Below are 18,123 nucleotides of genomic sequence, written 5' to 3' on the forward strand. Positions count from 1 at the left end.
TCATTGCTTTTCTTTTTCATTTAACATGAAGTGTTCGCATTACAGTATCCAACAAAGGTCTGGCCCAGAAATGGATCTAGTATGAGAAAAGCGGTCTGACCCTTAGCACATGGGTGTTGTTCTCTATTTTTCTCACATATTTGATTTCAAAATGAGGAAACCAAAATATGTGTGGCTCTTTAGATTGATATCATACACTCTTAGAAAAACAAGTGCCATCTAGAACCTAAAACGGTTCTTCTGCTGTCCCCATAGGAAAACCCTTTGATGAACCCTTTTTCTTTCCAAGTAGAACCCTTTTGGGGTCCACGTAGAACCCTCTTGTGGAAGAGGTTCTACATGCGACCCAAAAGGGTTGTACCTAAAAGCAAAAAGAGTTCTACTTGGATCCAAAAAGGGTTCACCTATAGGGACAGCCAAAGAACCCTTTTGGAACCCTTTTTTCTAAGAGTGTATTGTCAGCTGAGGACAGGTTCACATCTTCTCTGAGTAATACTAATAATACTCTATTATACAGCATTTCACGCCAAAATGTTTGTACTTGTTGCCTCAAGACATAAGACACTTAGTTTATTTTTTGAATGTCAGCCCCACTGCAACTGACGTTAACTTCAGTCTATAATCCCTGTGCTCAAATTCTGAGCACAGGGATTATAAAAACGGCAGGTTGGAACCTACTTCCCTGCTTCTGAACCACCTATGTAATTTAATATTATTGCAAAGCCAAATGAAGAGATGCCATAACAACAGTTACGACTATATTTATAGTAATACATTGTAAATACGTGGATTTTTGGGTGCCACTATCCTGATTGGCTGAACAGAAGGCAAATGTCGCCCTCTCGTGTTCATTTTACCAACTTCCATTGATTAGGCTACATTTAAAGTGAAAAATATTTTAAATTCTATCACCTACCTCATGAGGGCAGTCCTGCACCATTACACTGATATAACCAAGCAGTAATACCTCCAGAATTCAATTGAGCCAAGTCAAAGCAAGGATATCCCTTTTTCCTTGGTCTTAGTATTCATGAAATTGAGTATATTTGTTTACTTTTAATTTCCAAAATGACATTAGCTCACACTTAACTAAATAGAAATACAAACACATGTGCTGACAAAAATTGATGATCTACACTGTAATAATATTGCAATTATAATATGGTCTCTTTATTCAGGATTCATTCAGGATTATCCGTAATCATGGTTGCATCCACATGAATGTAGAAGGGTTTAGAAACATATCCTATTCTTTTTCACAATAAAAGTGACTCCAAAATGACACAATGTATTATTTACCATTAATTTATATTGGGCACAAAATAATCTGAAACACAATCAAAACAAACTGCAGTCACAAGCTTGTAAGCATTGTGTGCTAGGAATATGGGACCACATTTGACATTTTTCACTACTTTAATACACATACAAGTGAATTTGTCCCAATAATTTTGGTCCCCTTAAAGGAGGGACTATGTACAGAAAGTGCTGCAATTTCTAAACTGTTCACCCAGTCTGCACTTGAACCCTTATAGTCATTGTATCATTTCAAATCCAAAGTTCTGGAATCAGAGCCAAAAGAACAAAACATGTGTCACTGTCCCAACACTTTTGGAGCTATACATGGCCTATATTGAGCTGAATAATACATCTACCTGATATATGGGTGGTTCAACCTGGGTTTCACTTAGCATAGCGTGGGGGACACAATGTTTACTTGAAATGTGTCCCTTCCTTTTCAACAGATAGGCATCCTAAGTGATTGGGTAACAAGGTTGTTTGTCTATGATTCTTATGTTTGTAGGGAATGAGGGTGTGCATAATAATTGAATGTTTCCCAAATATATCTAATCCTTTTGGATAGTTGACAGCGCCATTCAATAACTGTACCATCAAGTAGAAGTAGATATATGGTCATAAGTGTTGATTCACATTAGTTCATATTTTAGTATTATACAGTTATACCGTAATAAATTCTCTAGATTCCAGTTATTGACAGTCAAAGCACATGGCAGATTTTAACTCACCTATGTATAGAGTTGGACTAAGTGCAGCAGAGCAATTGGTACTGTACCATGGATTGTTTAATTAATTCATATTATTAACTAATATAATAATAATACAAATAATAATAATAAATGCCATTTACAGGATGCTTTTATCCAAAGCACCTTACAGTCATGCGTGCATACATTTTACGCAGGTGAAATCCCAGGAATCGAGCACATGATCCTGGCATTACAAGTGCCATGCTCTACCAACTGAGCTACTAAGGAACATTACTACTGTGATGCATAATTGCCATGGTAATTTGGAATGTCCAGTCAATGAGCACAGATTTAAAATTGGCCTACAAACGCATACATCAAATGCTTTATGATAGCATGATCTCCTGTACTAACAGTGCCATTCCAAACACAAACAACTGGAAAATAAACAAATAACCATCTAATAATACTGAGAGAACTTCCTCAAAGTTAGTTAAAAGCCCACATTTTTATTTAGAAGACCTTTGCCCATTGAGCTGTGCAGCCCAAAGGATTGAACTAACAGGTCTAGCTGATGGCTAGTGAGGGACCTAAAGTCTCCTCCTGCCAACTCTCCTCTTGTGCCTCATGCTCCGAGTGGCTCTACGCTTCCTGCGGACTGGGCGAGAAGTGGATCTTCTGCATCTGAGCATGATAGTATATAGTATATAGTATTATATCCAGTGAGTGGCTAGGAATCAGCTTGGGCGGGATCCAGATTGTCATACTTTCATACCGACCTTGTGCCACACCGGGATATTAAGTAATACCAGCACTGAACACAAGGAGCGCTTTTCAATCACCACTGAGCCTTTGTAATCCAAAGGTTAGCAATGCAAACAAGCACATGTAAAATCCCATAGAGAATGCTAGCTAAAAGATACCAAGCGCACTGTGAATATTTTATAGTCTCTGACCTAAAGTATTTACAGGACAGACATCCCAGCACATAAAGTTATACAAGTAACAAACAAATTCTATTCACAGTTTGCTGCACACACAGAACAAATATTAGACAGCGAGGTTCTTGATCCAGGAAGCGATTCTCTGCTCTTACCAAGCAAAGCTTATTGTGGAAAGCAAACCACTTAAAAATATATATATGTATTTAGGGGGTAGATCAGCTTTAATATTGCAAATAGATTGTAACTTCCATTAATGTAATTGTCTGCATAATTTTCAATCCCCCATATATACAGTTGTAGTCGGACGTTTACATACACCTTAGCCAAATACATTTAAACTCAGTTTTTCACAATTCATGACATTTAATCCTAGTAAAAATTCCTTGTTTTAGGTCAGTTAGGATCACCACTTTATTTTAAGAATGTGAAATGTCAGAATAATAGTAGAGAGAATGATTTATTTCAGATTTGATTTCTTTCATCACATTCCCAGTAGGTCAGAAGTTTACATACACTCAATTAGCATTTGGTAGCATTGCCTTTAAATTGTTAACATCGGTCAAACGTTTGGCGTAGCCTTCCACAAGCTTCCCACAATAAGTTGGGTGAATTTTGGCTCATTCCTGCTGACAGAGCTGGTGTAACTGAGTCAGGTTTGTAAGCCTCCTTGCTAGCACACGCTTTTCCAGTTCTGCCTACACATTTTCTATAGGACTGAGGTCAGAGCTTTGTGATGGCCACTCCAAAACCTTGACATTGTTGTCCATAATCCATTTTGCCACAACTTTGGAAGTATGTTTGGGGTCACTGTTCATTTGGAAGAACCATTTGCGACCAAGCTTTAACTTCCTGACTGATATATTGAGATGTTGCTTCAATATACAGTTGAAGTCGGAAGCTTACATACACTTAGGTTGGAGTCATTAAAACTTGTTTTTCAATCACTCCACAAATCTCTTGTTAACAAACCATAGTTTTGGCAAGTCGGTTAGGACATCTACTTTGTTTATAGACAGATCATTTCACTTAAAATTCACTGTATCACAGTTCCAGTGGGTCAGAAGTTTACATACACTAAGTTGACTGTGCCTTTAAACAGCTTGGAAAATTCCAGAAAATTATGTAATGGCTCTAGAAGCGTCTGGTCGGCTAATTGACATCATTTGAGTGAATTGGAGGTGTACCTGTGTATGTATTTCAAGGCCTACCTTCAAACTCAGTGCCTCTTTGCTTGACATCATGGGAAGCTCAAAAGAAATCAGCCAAGACCTCAGAAAAAAATTGTTGACCTCCACAAGTCTGGTTCAATTTCCAAACGCCTGAAGGTACCACGTTCATCTGTACAAACAATGGTACACAAGTATTAACACCATGTGACCACGCAGCCGTCATACCGCTCAGGAAGGAGACGTGTTCTGTCTCCTAAAGATGAATGTACTTTGGTGCTTAAAGTGCAAATCAATCCCAGAACAACAGCAAAGGACCTTGTGAAGATGCTGGAGGAAAAAGGTACAAAAGTATCGATATCCACAGTATAAGGAGTCCTATATCGACATAACCTGAAAGGCCACTCAGCAAGGAAGAAGCCACTGCTCCAAAACTGGCATAAAAAAGACAGACTATGGTTTGCAACTGCACATGCGGAAAAAGATCGTACTTTTTGGAAAAATGTCCTCTGGTCTGATGAAACAACAATAGAACTGTTTGGCCATAATGACCATCGTTATGTTTGGAGGAAAAAGGGGGAGGCTTGCAAGTCGAAGAACACCAACCCAACCGTGAAGCACGGGGGTGGCAGCATCATGTTGTGGGGGTGCTTTGCTGCAGGAGGGACTGGTGCACTTCACAAAATAGACGGCATCATGAGGCAGGAAAATTATGTGGATATATTGAAGCAATATCTCAAGACATCAGTCAGGAAGTTAAAGCTTGGTCGCAAATGGGTCGTCCAAATGGACAATGACCCATATACACAGTACCAGTCAAAAGTTTGGACACACCTACTTATTCAAGGCTTTTTCTTTATTTGTATTATTTTCTACATTGTAGATTAATAGTGAAGATATTAAAACTATGAAATAACACATGGAATTATGTAGTAACCAAAATGTTAAACAAATCAAAATATATTTTATATTTCAGATTCTTCAAAGTAGCCACCCTTTGCCTTGATGACAGCTTTGCACACTCTTAGCATTCATTCAACTAGCTTCATGAGATAGTCACCTGGAATGCGTTTCAATTAGTGGAGTGGAGCAGGTTGAGAGCTTCAAGTTGTAGTGGCTGTAGTGGAGCAGGTTGAGAGCTTCAAGTTCCTTGGCGTCCACATCACCAACAAACTAACATGGTCCAAGCACACCAAGAATGTCGAGAAGAGGGCATGACAAAACCCATTCCTCCTCAGGAGACTGAAAGGATTTGGCGTCCTCAGACCCTCAAAAGTTTTTACAGCTGTACCATCAAGAACATCCTGACTGGTTACATCAATGCCTGGTATGGGAACTACTCGGCCTCCGACCGCAAGGCACTACAGAGGGTTGTGCGTACGGCCCAGTACATCACCTGGGCCAAGCTTCCTGCCATCCAGGACCTCTATACCAGGTGGTGTCAGAGGATGGCCCTAAAAGACTCCAGTCACCCTAGTCATAGACTGTTCTCTCTGCAACCGCACGGCAAGTGGTACCGGAGCGCCAAGTCTAGGTCCAAGGGGCTTCTAAACAGCATCTATCCCCAAGCCATAAGACTCCTGAACAGCTAATCAAAGGGCTACCAACAAAAACACGACAGTTGGAACCAAAAATCTCAAATTTGGACCACAGACCAAAGGACAAATTTCCACTGGTCTAATGTCCATTGCTCATGTTTCTTGGCCCAAGCAAGTCTCTTCTTATTATTGGTGTCCCTTAGTAGTAGTTTATTTGCAGTAATTCGACCATGAAGGCCTGATTCACACAGTCTCCTCAGAACAGTTGATGTTGAGATGTGTCTGTTACTTGAACTATGTGAAGCATTTATTTGGGCTGCAATTTCTGAAGCTGGTAACTATAAGGAACTTATCCTCTGCAGCAGAGGTAACTCTAGGTCTTCCATTCCTATCGCGTTCCTGATGAGAGCCAGTTTCATCATAGTGCTTGATGGTTGTTGCGACTGCACTTGAAGAAACTTGCAAAGTTCTTCAAATGTTCCGTATTGACTGACTTTCATGTCTTAAAGTAATGATGGACTGTCATTTCTCTTTGCTTATTTGAGCTGTTCTTTCCATAATATGGACTTGGTCTTTTACCAAATAGGGCTATATATTCTGTATACTCCCCCCCAACCTTGTCACAACACAACTGATTGGCTCAAACGCATTAAGAAGGAAATAAATTCCACAAATATACATTTAAGAAGGCACACCTGTTAATTGAAATGCATTCTAGGTGACTACCTCATGAAGATAATTGAGAGAATGCAAGAGTAGGCAAAGCTGTGGCTCCCGTGGCATTCGTAAATTTATATTTTTACATTCATCTCCTAGCTTGAAAAAGTGGTAGAATTGGCTAAATAAGTTATCCTACAATGAGTCTTGACGGCTATTTCTCAAAAATCTCTGACAACATGCCCAACAGAACTACTAAGAACTCGACCAAAACCACCATCCCTGTAGATGTGCAGGAGGAGCTAGCTAACGTTAGCGAAGCTAACACCATTGCGGATCCAGGCACAATGGACCTGGTGATTCAAAAGATGACTGATAACATTACTGAAGTGATCGATGTTAAGATAAGAACGGTCTTGGAAGCAATAGCAAGCCATTCAGCTGAACTACAGAGGGTTGTGAAACATGTTGATGAGGCGGGAGGAAGAATTCCTACAGTGGAAACTTCAACTAAATCTATGGACACTAAGATAAAAGCACTTGAGAAACAGGTGTGCAAAATGGCGGAGCACATTGACGACTTGGATAATCGAGGACGCAGATGCAATATTCGTGTTGTGGGACTCCCGGAATATTCTGAAGGGACACGTTCAGTAAAATTCTTTGAGGAATGGATCCCTGGCTACCTACAAATGGACACTAAGGCTGGTCGTGTGAAGTTGGACAGAGCCCATCGCTCTCAAGCACCGATACCCGGTCCCAACCAGCGCCCACGGCCAGTGGTTATAAAGTTCCACAACTTCACAGACAAGCAGCGCGTCATGGATGCGGCTAGAAACTTCGTAAAGGTCCAAAGGTCTCATTCTTCAATGATTATTCCACAGCGGTTGTACGAAGACGCAAAGCGTTTGATGAGGTGAAGGCTCGACTCAAGAGAATGAAGATGGACTACGCACTGCTGTACCCGGCCACATTGAAGATTATGGTCAACAGATCACCTAAAAAACTCTACACACCTGAAGAGGCTGCTGCGTTTATTGACTCTCTCGGGTAAATAACTTTAAGCTGCACCTCCGCAGCATTGGACAACTTTTTTTATTTTTAGTTGAATCTGATCATGAAACAGTGGTGTGAGTTCTCATGTACTCCGGTTCAGTAATATTCGTATCTTTATTATTTTTCTTGCTAAAGTAATTGCCACTATAGCTCAGGCTGAGATATGTGTGAATCCATATTGGTGCCCAGGCTTGGTTTTAGGTGGACGAGCCTCAATTTTCTTCTATTGATTTTTCATTTCCATATATATAAAGGATGAGGCTATTGAGCGGCAATGCAGACTTAAGAGTCTACATTGGAGAGTTGAAATCCCCTGCATGTTAGCTAGTGGGAAAACCCCCTTTTGGATCTTTACATGTTTAATTTTTGGGTTTAGTATAGTTCGAGTTCAGGGTTCATATCGTTTGTTTATGCTCGGTGAGATAGAGGAGAGTTCAACACATAGAAAAAGGTACCACCCCACTTTTACAGTAGGATTCAGTCTGGATATTGAATGGTCAAGGTGCAATGGCAGGTAACAGACTGTGTGTATGTACATGGAACATTAGAGGGAGCCATAACCCCATTAAAAGGAAGAAGGTACTGTCTTTAAAAAAAAAAGAAAATATTGATATTGCCCTGTTGCAAGAAACTCATTTGGATGATAAGGAGCAACTGAAATTACAACAAGGGGGGTTTGGTCAAATGTTTTTCTCATCATTTACATCCATAAGTGGAGGTGTAGCAATTATTGTGAAAAATAACTTACCACTTAAGGTCTTGAATTGTGGTTTGTTGTCTTCCTGTATTGAACACAGATAGACCCGTCTTCAATTTGATCGATTATTAACGTTTAAAAATACCTACAGTTGTATTACAAAAGTAGTTTGAAATATTTTGGCAAAGTTTATATGCAACTTTAGAAATATTTTGTAGTGACGTTGCGCATTTTGGAAGCTGTTTTTTTCTGGATCAAACGCGCCAAATAAATTTACATTTTGGATATATACGGACGGAATTAATCGAACAAAAGGACCAATTGTGATGTTTATGGGACATATTGGAGTGCCAACGAAAGAAGCTCATCAAAGATAAGGCATGTTTTATATTTTATTTCTGCGTTTTGTGTGGCGCCTGCAGTCTTGAAATATGCTACCCTCTTTGTTTACTGTTGTGCTATCATCAGATAATAGCTTCTTATGCTTTCACCGAAAATCCTTTTAAAAAGCTGACATGTTGGTTGGATTCACCACGAGTGTAGCTTTAATTGAGTATCTTACATGTGTGATTTAATGAAAGATTGATTTTTATATCAATTTATTTGAATTTGCCGCGCTGCATTTTCCCTGGTTTTTGGCCAAGTGGAACGCAAGCGTCCCCTATACCATAAGAAGTTAACAAGAAGTTAAGCTTTTAAACAACGTAAGACACTCGTATTTTCTTGAATGTTTAATATTACGATTTTTGTATTTTGAATTTCAAGCTCTGCAATTTCACCAGCCCAATTAAACAACAGGTTTAATATTCTGACTAGTTTATGTCCCAGGGACAGGTTTTACAGAACTGTATATCAATGCAAAAGGCCAAAATGGCAATGATTACAAATGCAGTAAACTTGATTAAGTTTATTTTCTTTCTTCCAGGGCTAATGGAATGTCCATTAACATGTTTATCAATGATTCTGTATCTCTCCATTTGAAAGTCTTCCTGAGGCAGGTACCTTAGAAGAGCAGTTATTGAAACTGTACTATACAGTATATTCATACCCGAATACAGCTGTTTAATGGAGCTCCCAAATTAAGTAAAGCCTGGCCATTTTGTTTGTTTTTACACTACAGTTTTTACCACACGCCAGCACCCACACACAACTCACCTTAATAAGAAATGTAGTGTAAATATCTTTAAATAATGTCAGAGGTACAGGGAAACAAACACTCATTTAATGGGGTTGAATGACCTCTGGCCTCTGTACACGCTTCCTAGTGAGGCCTGATCACCCTTACTAGAAAGACTAGAGACATTGGGTGAGATTTAAATGGGCTATGTAAAGACTAGATAATTAGGAAGAAGTTTATAATTTCTCAACAATCCTATGTGTGATTCGGAACAAGAGAAGGAGAGAGGGAGAGCGCTGCCCCTGAATGATGGACACATGTCTCTAGTCTATTCTACTATTTCTTTAATAACCTTATGGGATACAATTTGGTTAAGATTGAGTCAAGGGTTCAAATGTTTATATTTTTAAATTTAACAGGCAGTGTTGTTTTCTGGACGCATTAATCACGATGTGATTCGTGTCCAAAGGGGGAATTACCAGTCCCTTGCGGCCCTTTGGTAAATTGATTTTCTTCACATGCCTGCCTGTAAAATAAAAATATATATGTTGGTAGTGGTTGAAAGTTACTCCAAATAGATTGAAGTTTTCCCCACCTCTAGTTTTATATGAAGAAGTGTATTGCTGTTGTGTTGTTTGTTTTTGTCTTGCTTCTATACAAATCTCACCAGATTGGGTCTGCTGGATGGTTGGGATTTCTCCCTAAGGATTAGCTCTCTGACTCCCTGATCCTGTAATGTTGTAGTGAGATCGCCAAGATAATAGGGTATAAGTATAAGACAATTTTGGGAAAAAATGGTTTCAACCGTGTGATGTTCTTCTCTTTAACATTTGTCTTAGAAATCTGTATTAAGAATATTGGCAGTAGTAATAGTTTGTCATACAGTGAATAATTTGTCAATTGTCATACAGTAAATAATAAGTCTGGATTTCCTGAATCAGAAATGCCCTAAACTAAACTGTTGTTCTGGTCTGTCCTCTCTTGAGGTTATGGCAAAGGTGACCACAGATGCTATCTAGATGCATGGAAAGGATAATTTAGCTGAGAACAGTGTGAACCTCACCCCCTTTAACTGGTTGAAGTAATGCCGAAAATGGCATTCAGTATGGTCCTTCACCACTTCTACCGTGAGACCTGAGTCCGAGCCAGCAACCTGTACACAGCATCCAGTTGAAGCTATCAACTGCATTTTCTCTCATTCATTTTCTCTCAGGAGTGCGACATGAGTTCACGTGGAGTGAGCATGGAGATAGATCACGTCCACACTTCTCTCATGCTGCTGGTGTACTGGTAGGAAAGTGGACAAAGACATAATGGACTGTTAAGAGACAGTGGCAGCTTAGGTGAGAGACATTATCAAGGGCAATCCACTTTGAACATGTGCCTTTGGGAGGATGAACTGAAACGCCAGAAGAATGAGTGCCAGGAGGGAGGTGGGTGGTCAATTGTGCCCGTAATTAATTTAGGCTTATCCCCCCAAAATTATTTGTGACCTGTTTTAGGAAACTAGGCGTATGTCGCGGGTCATTACATCACAGGAGAGCTTTTTGAACATAAACTTTTTTTAAATCAAAATGCATTTTTGAGGCAACAATGCCTTCTCGAACTTGTGAACTTTCATGTGCCTTAATAACAAACTTGTATGCCATCTGTAAATACAAATACATTTTTAAAATTATGAGCCTAGTTGGTTTAGCCACAGAAAAAGTCAGCAACCTTCCCATTAGCCATGATTGGCTGAGATAATGACTGGGCTGGATATGCTGAGAGATGAGTTTGGATTGGTCTGCCATATAGCATGCTTCTGTAACTTTGAGCTGGTCAGTATGTCTAGGTAATCCTGTCTAATGCGGCTTTTTTAAATTTTTTATTGTGATGTAAAAATGCATAAACCTAAAGTCAGGTTAAAGTCTACTGTTAGCTAGCTAACGATACGTGTATGCTCTCTACTTTTTGGAGGACCGAGTTTTGAAAATCAGTGGAATTTGAGTATGATAGATAATGAGATGGAGAAAACACCTGTCTCCAGATTACATCTTCAAACTAAGGGCAACCATCCGACAAGAGACGTGTCCATTTTAAGATATTACTCATTTCTAATTTTGACAGAAAGTGGTTTCATTTCAAGTTAAAGGGTAATGTTAGCTAGCCTACTTGCTCGCTAGCTAACGTTACGTGTATGGTCTGGTTATTCGTATCTCAGAGCCATTTGCTTGACTAGTTAGCCATTTGCTTGACTAGCTAGCTAACATTGAACCTGGTTGGTTAGCTACCTGCAGATTCATGCAGGATAGTAACGTCATGAGTTGGGATTATGGTTCATTGTTTAGCTAGCTAGCTAGCTACATGTCTTAACAAAACCTCTCTGGGATAGGGGGCGGTATTTTCACAACCGGATGAAAAGCGTGCCCAAAGTAAACTGCCTGCTACTCAGGCCCAGAATATGCATATTATTAGTAGATTTGGATAGAAAACATTCTGAAGTTCCTAAAACAGTTTGAATAATGTCTGTGAGTATAATATAACTTATTTGGCAGGCATAACCCCAAGCACAATCCATCTGTTTTCCATTGGTTTCCTATGACAAGCCCGTTTTAATAGAAATATGCTTGCAGTTCCTATAGCTTCCACTAGATGTCAAAAGTCTTTAGAAATTGGTTGATGTTTTTCTTTTGAGAATTGAAGAAGTAGCCATTTCCTTTCTGGGTGTATAGCCAAGTGGACTGTTTTGTTTGGGGCACTTGACCTAAAGCTCGCTCCACTTTCATTTTATCCGCTATTGAATGCAGTTTATCCCATTTTATTTTTTTATTTTACCTTTATTTAACTAGGCAAGTCAGTTAAGAACAAATTCTTATTTTCAATGACAGCCTAGGAACAGTGGGTTAACTGCCTGTTCAGGGACAGAACAACAGATTTGTACCTTGTCAGCTCGGGGGTTTGAACTTGCAACCTTCCGGTTACTAGTCCAACACTCTAACCACTAGGCTACCCTGCCACCCATCTTACATTTTATTGATTATTTACGTTTTAAAATACCTAAAGTTGGATTAGGAAAGTTGTTTGAAATGTTTGGACAATGTTTACAGGTAACTTAGATATTTTGTAGTCATGTTGGGCGAGTTGGAACCGGTGTTTTTCTGAATCAAACGCGCCAAATAAATTGACATTTTGAAGATATAACGACGGAATTAATCGAATAAAGGACCATTTGTGATGTTTATGGGACATATTGGAGTGCCAACAGAAGAAGCTCTTCAAAGGTAAGGCATGAATTATATCGTTATTTCTGAGTTTTGTGTTGCGCCTGGTTGAAATATGATTGTTATGTGTTTGTTTGATGTGGTGCTCTCCTCAGATAATCGCATGGTTTGCTTTCGCCGTAAAGCCTGGAATCTGACACGGTGGCTGGATTAAAATAAGTTAAGCTTTAATTTGGTGTATTGCACTTGTGATTGTATGAAAATTCAATATTTCTAATATATTTTTTTAAATTTCACGCTCTGCAATTTCTCCGGATGTTGTCAAATCGATCCCGCTAACGGGATTTGATACATAAGAAGTTTTAACGAAAGATTCCACTATGCAAGTATCCATTTCAATAGTGTTACTACAACAACTGTTGATAGACATGCTAGCTGGTAAATTTGCTCTGGCTATCTACTCCGATTTCAGAACATGGGTAAAATAGTCTAGCTAACTACATTTTCAGATATTTCTAATTTTGACATAAAGTCTTTTCATTTCAAGTGAAATTATACTATTAGCTAGCAAGATACTGTTAGCTGGCTGGCTCGCTAGCTAACATTACGTGTATGATCTTATTATTCATATCTCAGAGACATTTGCTTGACTATGTTAGCTAACTAACATGTAACCTGGTTGGTTAGCTACCTGAAGATTAATGCAGGGTAGTAACATCATGAGTTGGGATTATGGTTAATTGTTTACCTAGCTAGCATGTCTTAACAAAAGGCTTTCGTCTGAGTGTGCCAGAGCGCAGAATAACTGATGAATTTACGAACGCTCAACACCCCTTTGAATATGGCCAATGTCAGTAAATGTTGGCAAAAAAGGTAATTAAATTGTTGCCAGCAGCACAGTTACAATCATCAACGCTCTGGATAACACAAAAACAGCCTAACCAGCTCTGCTAGGGTAAGGAAAATGGTCAGAGTGGGGTGTTCTCTCATTATGTGTCTGGAAGTAGCTAGCAAGCTAGCCAATGTTAGCCAGTTAGCACCGTCCAGAGCATCTAGTGTGCGCTCTGAATGCTCAGAGAGCGAAAACGCTCTGAATTTACGAACGGACAATCTGACAGCACAGTTGAAGTCACCAATGCTCTGGATAACATAACAGCCTAACCAGCTCTGCTAGGGTGAGTAATGTTCAGTGAGCTGTTCTCTCATTTGTGTCTAGAAGTAGCTAGGAAGTTAGCTTGGGTGCTTGACTGAATGTTTTAAATATATTTTTATAAAAAAAATATATAAATGTTGTATTATTATTATAAACAAAACAAATGCAAAAACATAAATATACAAACAAGAGTACATAAACCTAAAAGACATAATTTGTCCATAAGTTTTATGGTACGTATTGCTTTTTGTTTTTACACTGACAGAATTTAAATATTATTTTGAAATGATCTTAAACAATGTGAAGAGGGGTTTGTTCTCCGCCCACTTCATTTTATGGATAAAGAATCTGCCATGAAAAATAAACAAATTAACAATGAAAGTTAAATCAAGGTCCATATATTTTGGATCAAAATAAAACATAATATCAGAGTCTTTTGTATTAACATTAATAGTAGTTTCTTTTGAAAGACAAATCTTCTGACTCACTCCAAAATCTTCTGACATAAGAACAGTCCCAAAATAAAGAGTCTCTGGGTCATAACCACAAAATACACATTTGTTATCAATAGCTATTTTGAATCTGTGTATAATAAAGGTCTGTACAGGATCGCTTGACTGCTGTTGTTAGTACAGAACGCTTGGATCAACCCTTAAAGAGACAGGGTGGGGCTAAAGCTTAAGAGGGTGTGAATGATGCTGAATGGGTGTAGACAAAGAAGGGCACTCCAGTGGAGTCAAAAAAACATTCGCACTGAGCTAAAGGGTAGAGCTGCCGCTTCAAGATGCGGGACTCTAACCCGGAAGTTTATAAGAAATCCTGCTATGCCCTCCGATGAAGCATCAAACAGGCAAAGCGCCAATACAGGACTAAGATTGAATCGTACTACACCGGCTCCGACGCTCGTCGGATGTGGCAGCCCCTGCAAACTATTACAGACTACAAAGTGAAGCACAGCTGGAAGCTGCCCAGTGACACGAGCCCACCAGATGAGCTAAATCACTTCTATGCTCGCTTAGAGACTTGCATCAGCTGTTCCGGACGATTGTGTGATCACGCTCTGTGTAGCCGACGTGAGTAAGACCTTTAAACAGGTCAACATTCTCAAGGCCGCTGGGCCAGACGGATTACCAGGACGTGTGCTACGGGCATGTGCTGACCAACTGGCAGGTGTCTTCACTGACATTTTCAACATGTCCCTGATTGAGTCTGTAATACCAACATGTTTCAAGCAGACCACCATAGTCCCTGTGCCCAAGAACACTAAGGTAAGCTGTCTAAATGACTACAGACCCGTAGCACTCACGTCCGTAGCCATGAAGTGATTTGAAAGGCTGGTAATGGCTCACATTAACACCATCATCCCAGAAACCATAGACTCACTCCAATTTGCATACAGATTAAACAGATCCAGAGATTATGCAATTTCTATTGCACTCCACACTGCCCTTTCCCACCTGGACAAAAGGAACACCTATGTGAGAATGCTGTTCATTGACTACAGCTCAGCATTCAACACCATAGTGCCCTCAAAGCTCAAAGGATCCTGGGATTAAACACCTCCCTCTGCAACTGGATCCTGTACTTCCTGACGGGCCGCCCCCAGATGGTGAGGGTAGGTAGCAACACATCTGCCACGCTGAACGAGCCCCTCAGGGGTGCATGCTCAGTCCCCTCTTCTAATCCTTGTTCACCCACAACTGCATGGTCAGGCACGAATCCAACACCATCATTAAGTTTGCAGATGATGCAACAGTGGTAGGCTTGATCACCAACAACGACGAAACAGTCTATAGGGAGGAGGTCAGAGACTTGGCCGGGTGATGCAAGAATAACAACCTATCCCTCAACGTAATCAAGACAAAGGAGATGATTGTGGACTACAGGAGGAGGACCGAGCACACTCCCATTCTCATTGATGGGGCTGTAGCGGAGCAGGTTTAGAGCTACAAGTTCCTTTGTATCCACATCACCAACAAACTAGAATGGTCCAAACACACCAAGACAGTCATGAAGAGGGCACGACAAAACCTATTGTCCCTCAGGAGACTGAAAAGATTTGGCATGATCCTCACAAGGTTCTACAGCTGCACCATGGAAAGCATTGCATCACTGCCTGATACGGCAACTGCTCGGCCTCCAACCGCAAGGCACTACAGAGGGTAGTTCGTACGGCGCAGTATATCACTGGAGCTAAGCTGCCCGTCATCCAGGACCTCTATACCAGGCGGTGGCCCTAAAAATGGTAAAAAACCCAGCCACCCCAGTCAGACTGTTTTCTCTGCTACCGCACGCCAAGTCTAGGAACCAAAAGCTTCTCAACAGCTTTTATGCCAAAGCCATAAGGTAATACAATGGCTACCTGGACTACTTGCATTGTGTCCCGCCACCCGCCACCCCCTACCCACCAACCCCCTCTTTTACGCCGCTGCTACTCTCTGTTTATCATCTATGCATAGTCACTTTAACTATAGCTATATGTACATATTACCTCAATTAGCCTGACTAAACTGGTGCCTCCACACATTGACTCTGTGCCGGTACCAACTGTATATAGCCTCTCTACTGTTATTTTCACTGTCATTTTACATTTAAAAAAAAATCATCTTTACCTATATATTGTTTACCTAATACCTATGTTTTACTTAAAATTTCCACTGTTGGTTAGCGCTTGTAAGTAAGCATTTCACTGTAAGGACACTACTACTTGTATTTGGCGCACGTGACAAATAAACTTTGATTTGATTTGAATTGGAAAGGCACACACCTGTCTATATAAGGTCCCACAGTTGACAGTGCATGTCAGATCAAAAACCAAGGCATGAGGTCGAAGGAATTGTCCTTCGAGCTCAGAGACAGGATTGTGTCGAGGCACAGATCTGGGGAAGGGTACCAAAACATTTCGGCAGCATTGAAGGTTCCCAAGAACACAGTGGCCTCCACTGTTAAATGGAAGCAGTTTGGAACCACCAAGACTCTTTCTAGAGCTGGCTGCCCGGCAAAACTGATCAATCGGGGGAGAAGGGCCTTGGTCAGGGAGGTGACCAAGAACCCGATGGTCACTCTGACAGAGCTCCTGAGTTCCTCTCTGAGAACCTTCAAGAAGAACAACCATCACTGCAGCACTCCATCAATCTGGCCTTTATGGTAGAGTGGCCATACAGAAGCTACTCCTCAGTAAAAGGCACATGACAACCCACTTGGAATTTGCCAAAATGCACCTAAAGACTCTCAGACCATGAACAACAAGATTCTCTGGTCTGATGAAACCAAGATTGAACTCTTTGTCCTGAATGCCAAGCGTCACATTTGGAGGAAACCTGGCACCATCCCGACAGTGAAGCATGGTGGTGGCAGAATCATGCTATGGAGATTGTTTTTCATTTTTAGTCAGGATCGAGGCAAAGATGAATGGAGCAAAGTACTGAGAGATCCTTGATGAAAACCTGCTCCAGAGTGCTCAGGACCTGGGCGAAAGTTCACCTTCCAACAGGACAATGACCCTAAACACACAGCCAAGACAACGCAGGAGTGGCTTCGGGACGTCTCTGAATGTCCTTGAGCCCGGACTTGAACCTTATCGAACATCTCTGGAGAGACCTGAAAATAGCTGTGTAGCGATGCTCCCCATCCAACCTGACAGAGCTTGAGAAGATCTGCAGAGAAGAATGGGAGAAGCTCCCCAAATACAGGTGTGCCAAGCTTGTAGTGTCATACCCAAGAAGTCTCGAGGCTGTAATCGCTGCCAAAGGTGCTTCATCAAAGTACTGAGTAAAGGGTCTGAATACTTATGTAAATGTAATATTTCAGTTTGTTATTTGTAATAAATTTGCAAAAAAATCTAAACTTGTTTTTGCTTTGTCATTATAGGGTATCGTGTTTCATCTATAATTTCATCCATTTTAGAATAATGCTGTAATGTAACTAAATGTGGAAAATGTCAAGGTGTCTGAATACTTTCTGAATGCACTGTATGCGATATACCACGCAAGCGTAGCTAGGACCTGCGCTTTAATATTGCTTTGCCTGGGGAGCAAAATCATGTTGTAATGTCATTGACATGGCACAATAGTAACCATGCCATTCCAATCACATAAACTGGTCAAATAAACAAAAATACAAACACTGCGGAATATAAAGTTGACAGAACGATGTGCTTATTTTATGAGTAAAATTAAGAAAATGTGCCCAAAATTGTAGGAGGAGATCCTCCCGAATCTTAGAGTCCTTTGTGTATAATAATATAGTAATATTAATATTATTTAGCTTTAAAACAGCAAAAATGGCTCTCCACCAGTGGCGAACCGTGACTATTGGAGCTAGGTCCTCAGCTGTGGAAAAAGATCTGACGTCATACATATAGATAGAGAACTCGGATGCCTGTGTATACAGAGCATGTCTGAGACCTTTATTTTGCAGACCTATGTAGGAGAAGCAATTATTTGATGACAGAGTCAAACGGTCCTAAGCCACGCCTCGGCCGTGGCTCACAAAGAAACATTTTCCAAAACAAATAGTCTGTCACACCCTGACCATAGAGAGCTGTTTATTCTCTATGTTGGTTAGGTTGGGGTGTGATTAATGGTGGGTAATCTAGGGGAATT

Source organism: Oncorhynchus tshawytscha, linkage group LG28 (genome assembly GCF_018296145.1).
Source record: "Oncorhynchus tshawytscha isolate Ot180627B linkage group LG28, Otsh_v2.0, whole genome shotgun sequence".
Taxonomy (NCBI): Eukaryota; Metazoa; Chordata; class Actinopteri; order Salmoniformes; family Salmonidae; genus Oncorhynchus; species Oncorhynchus tshawytscha.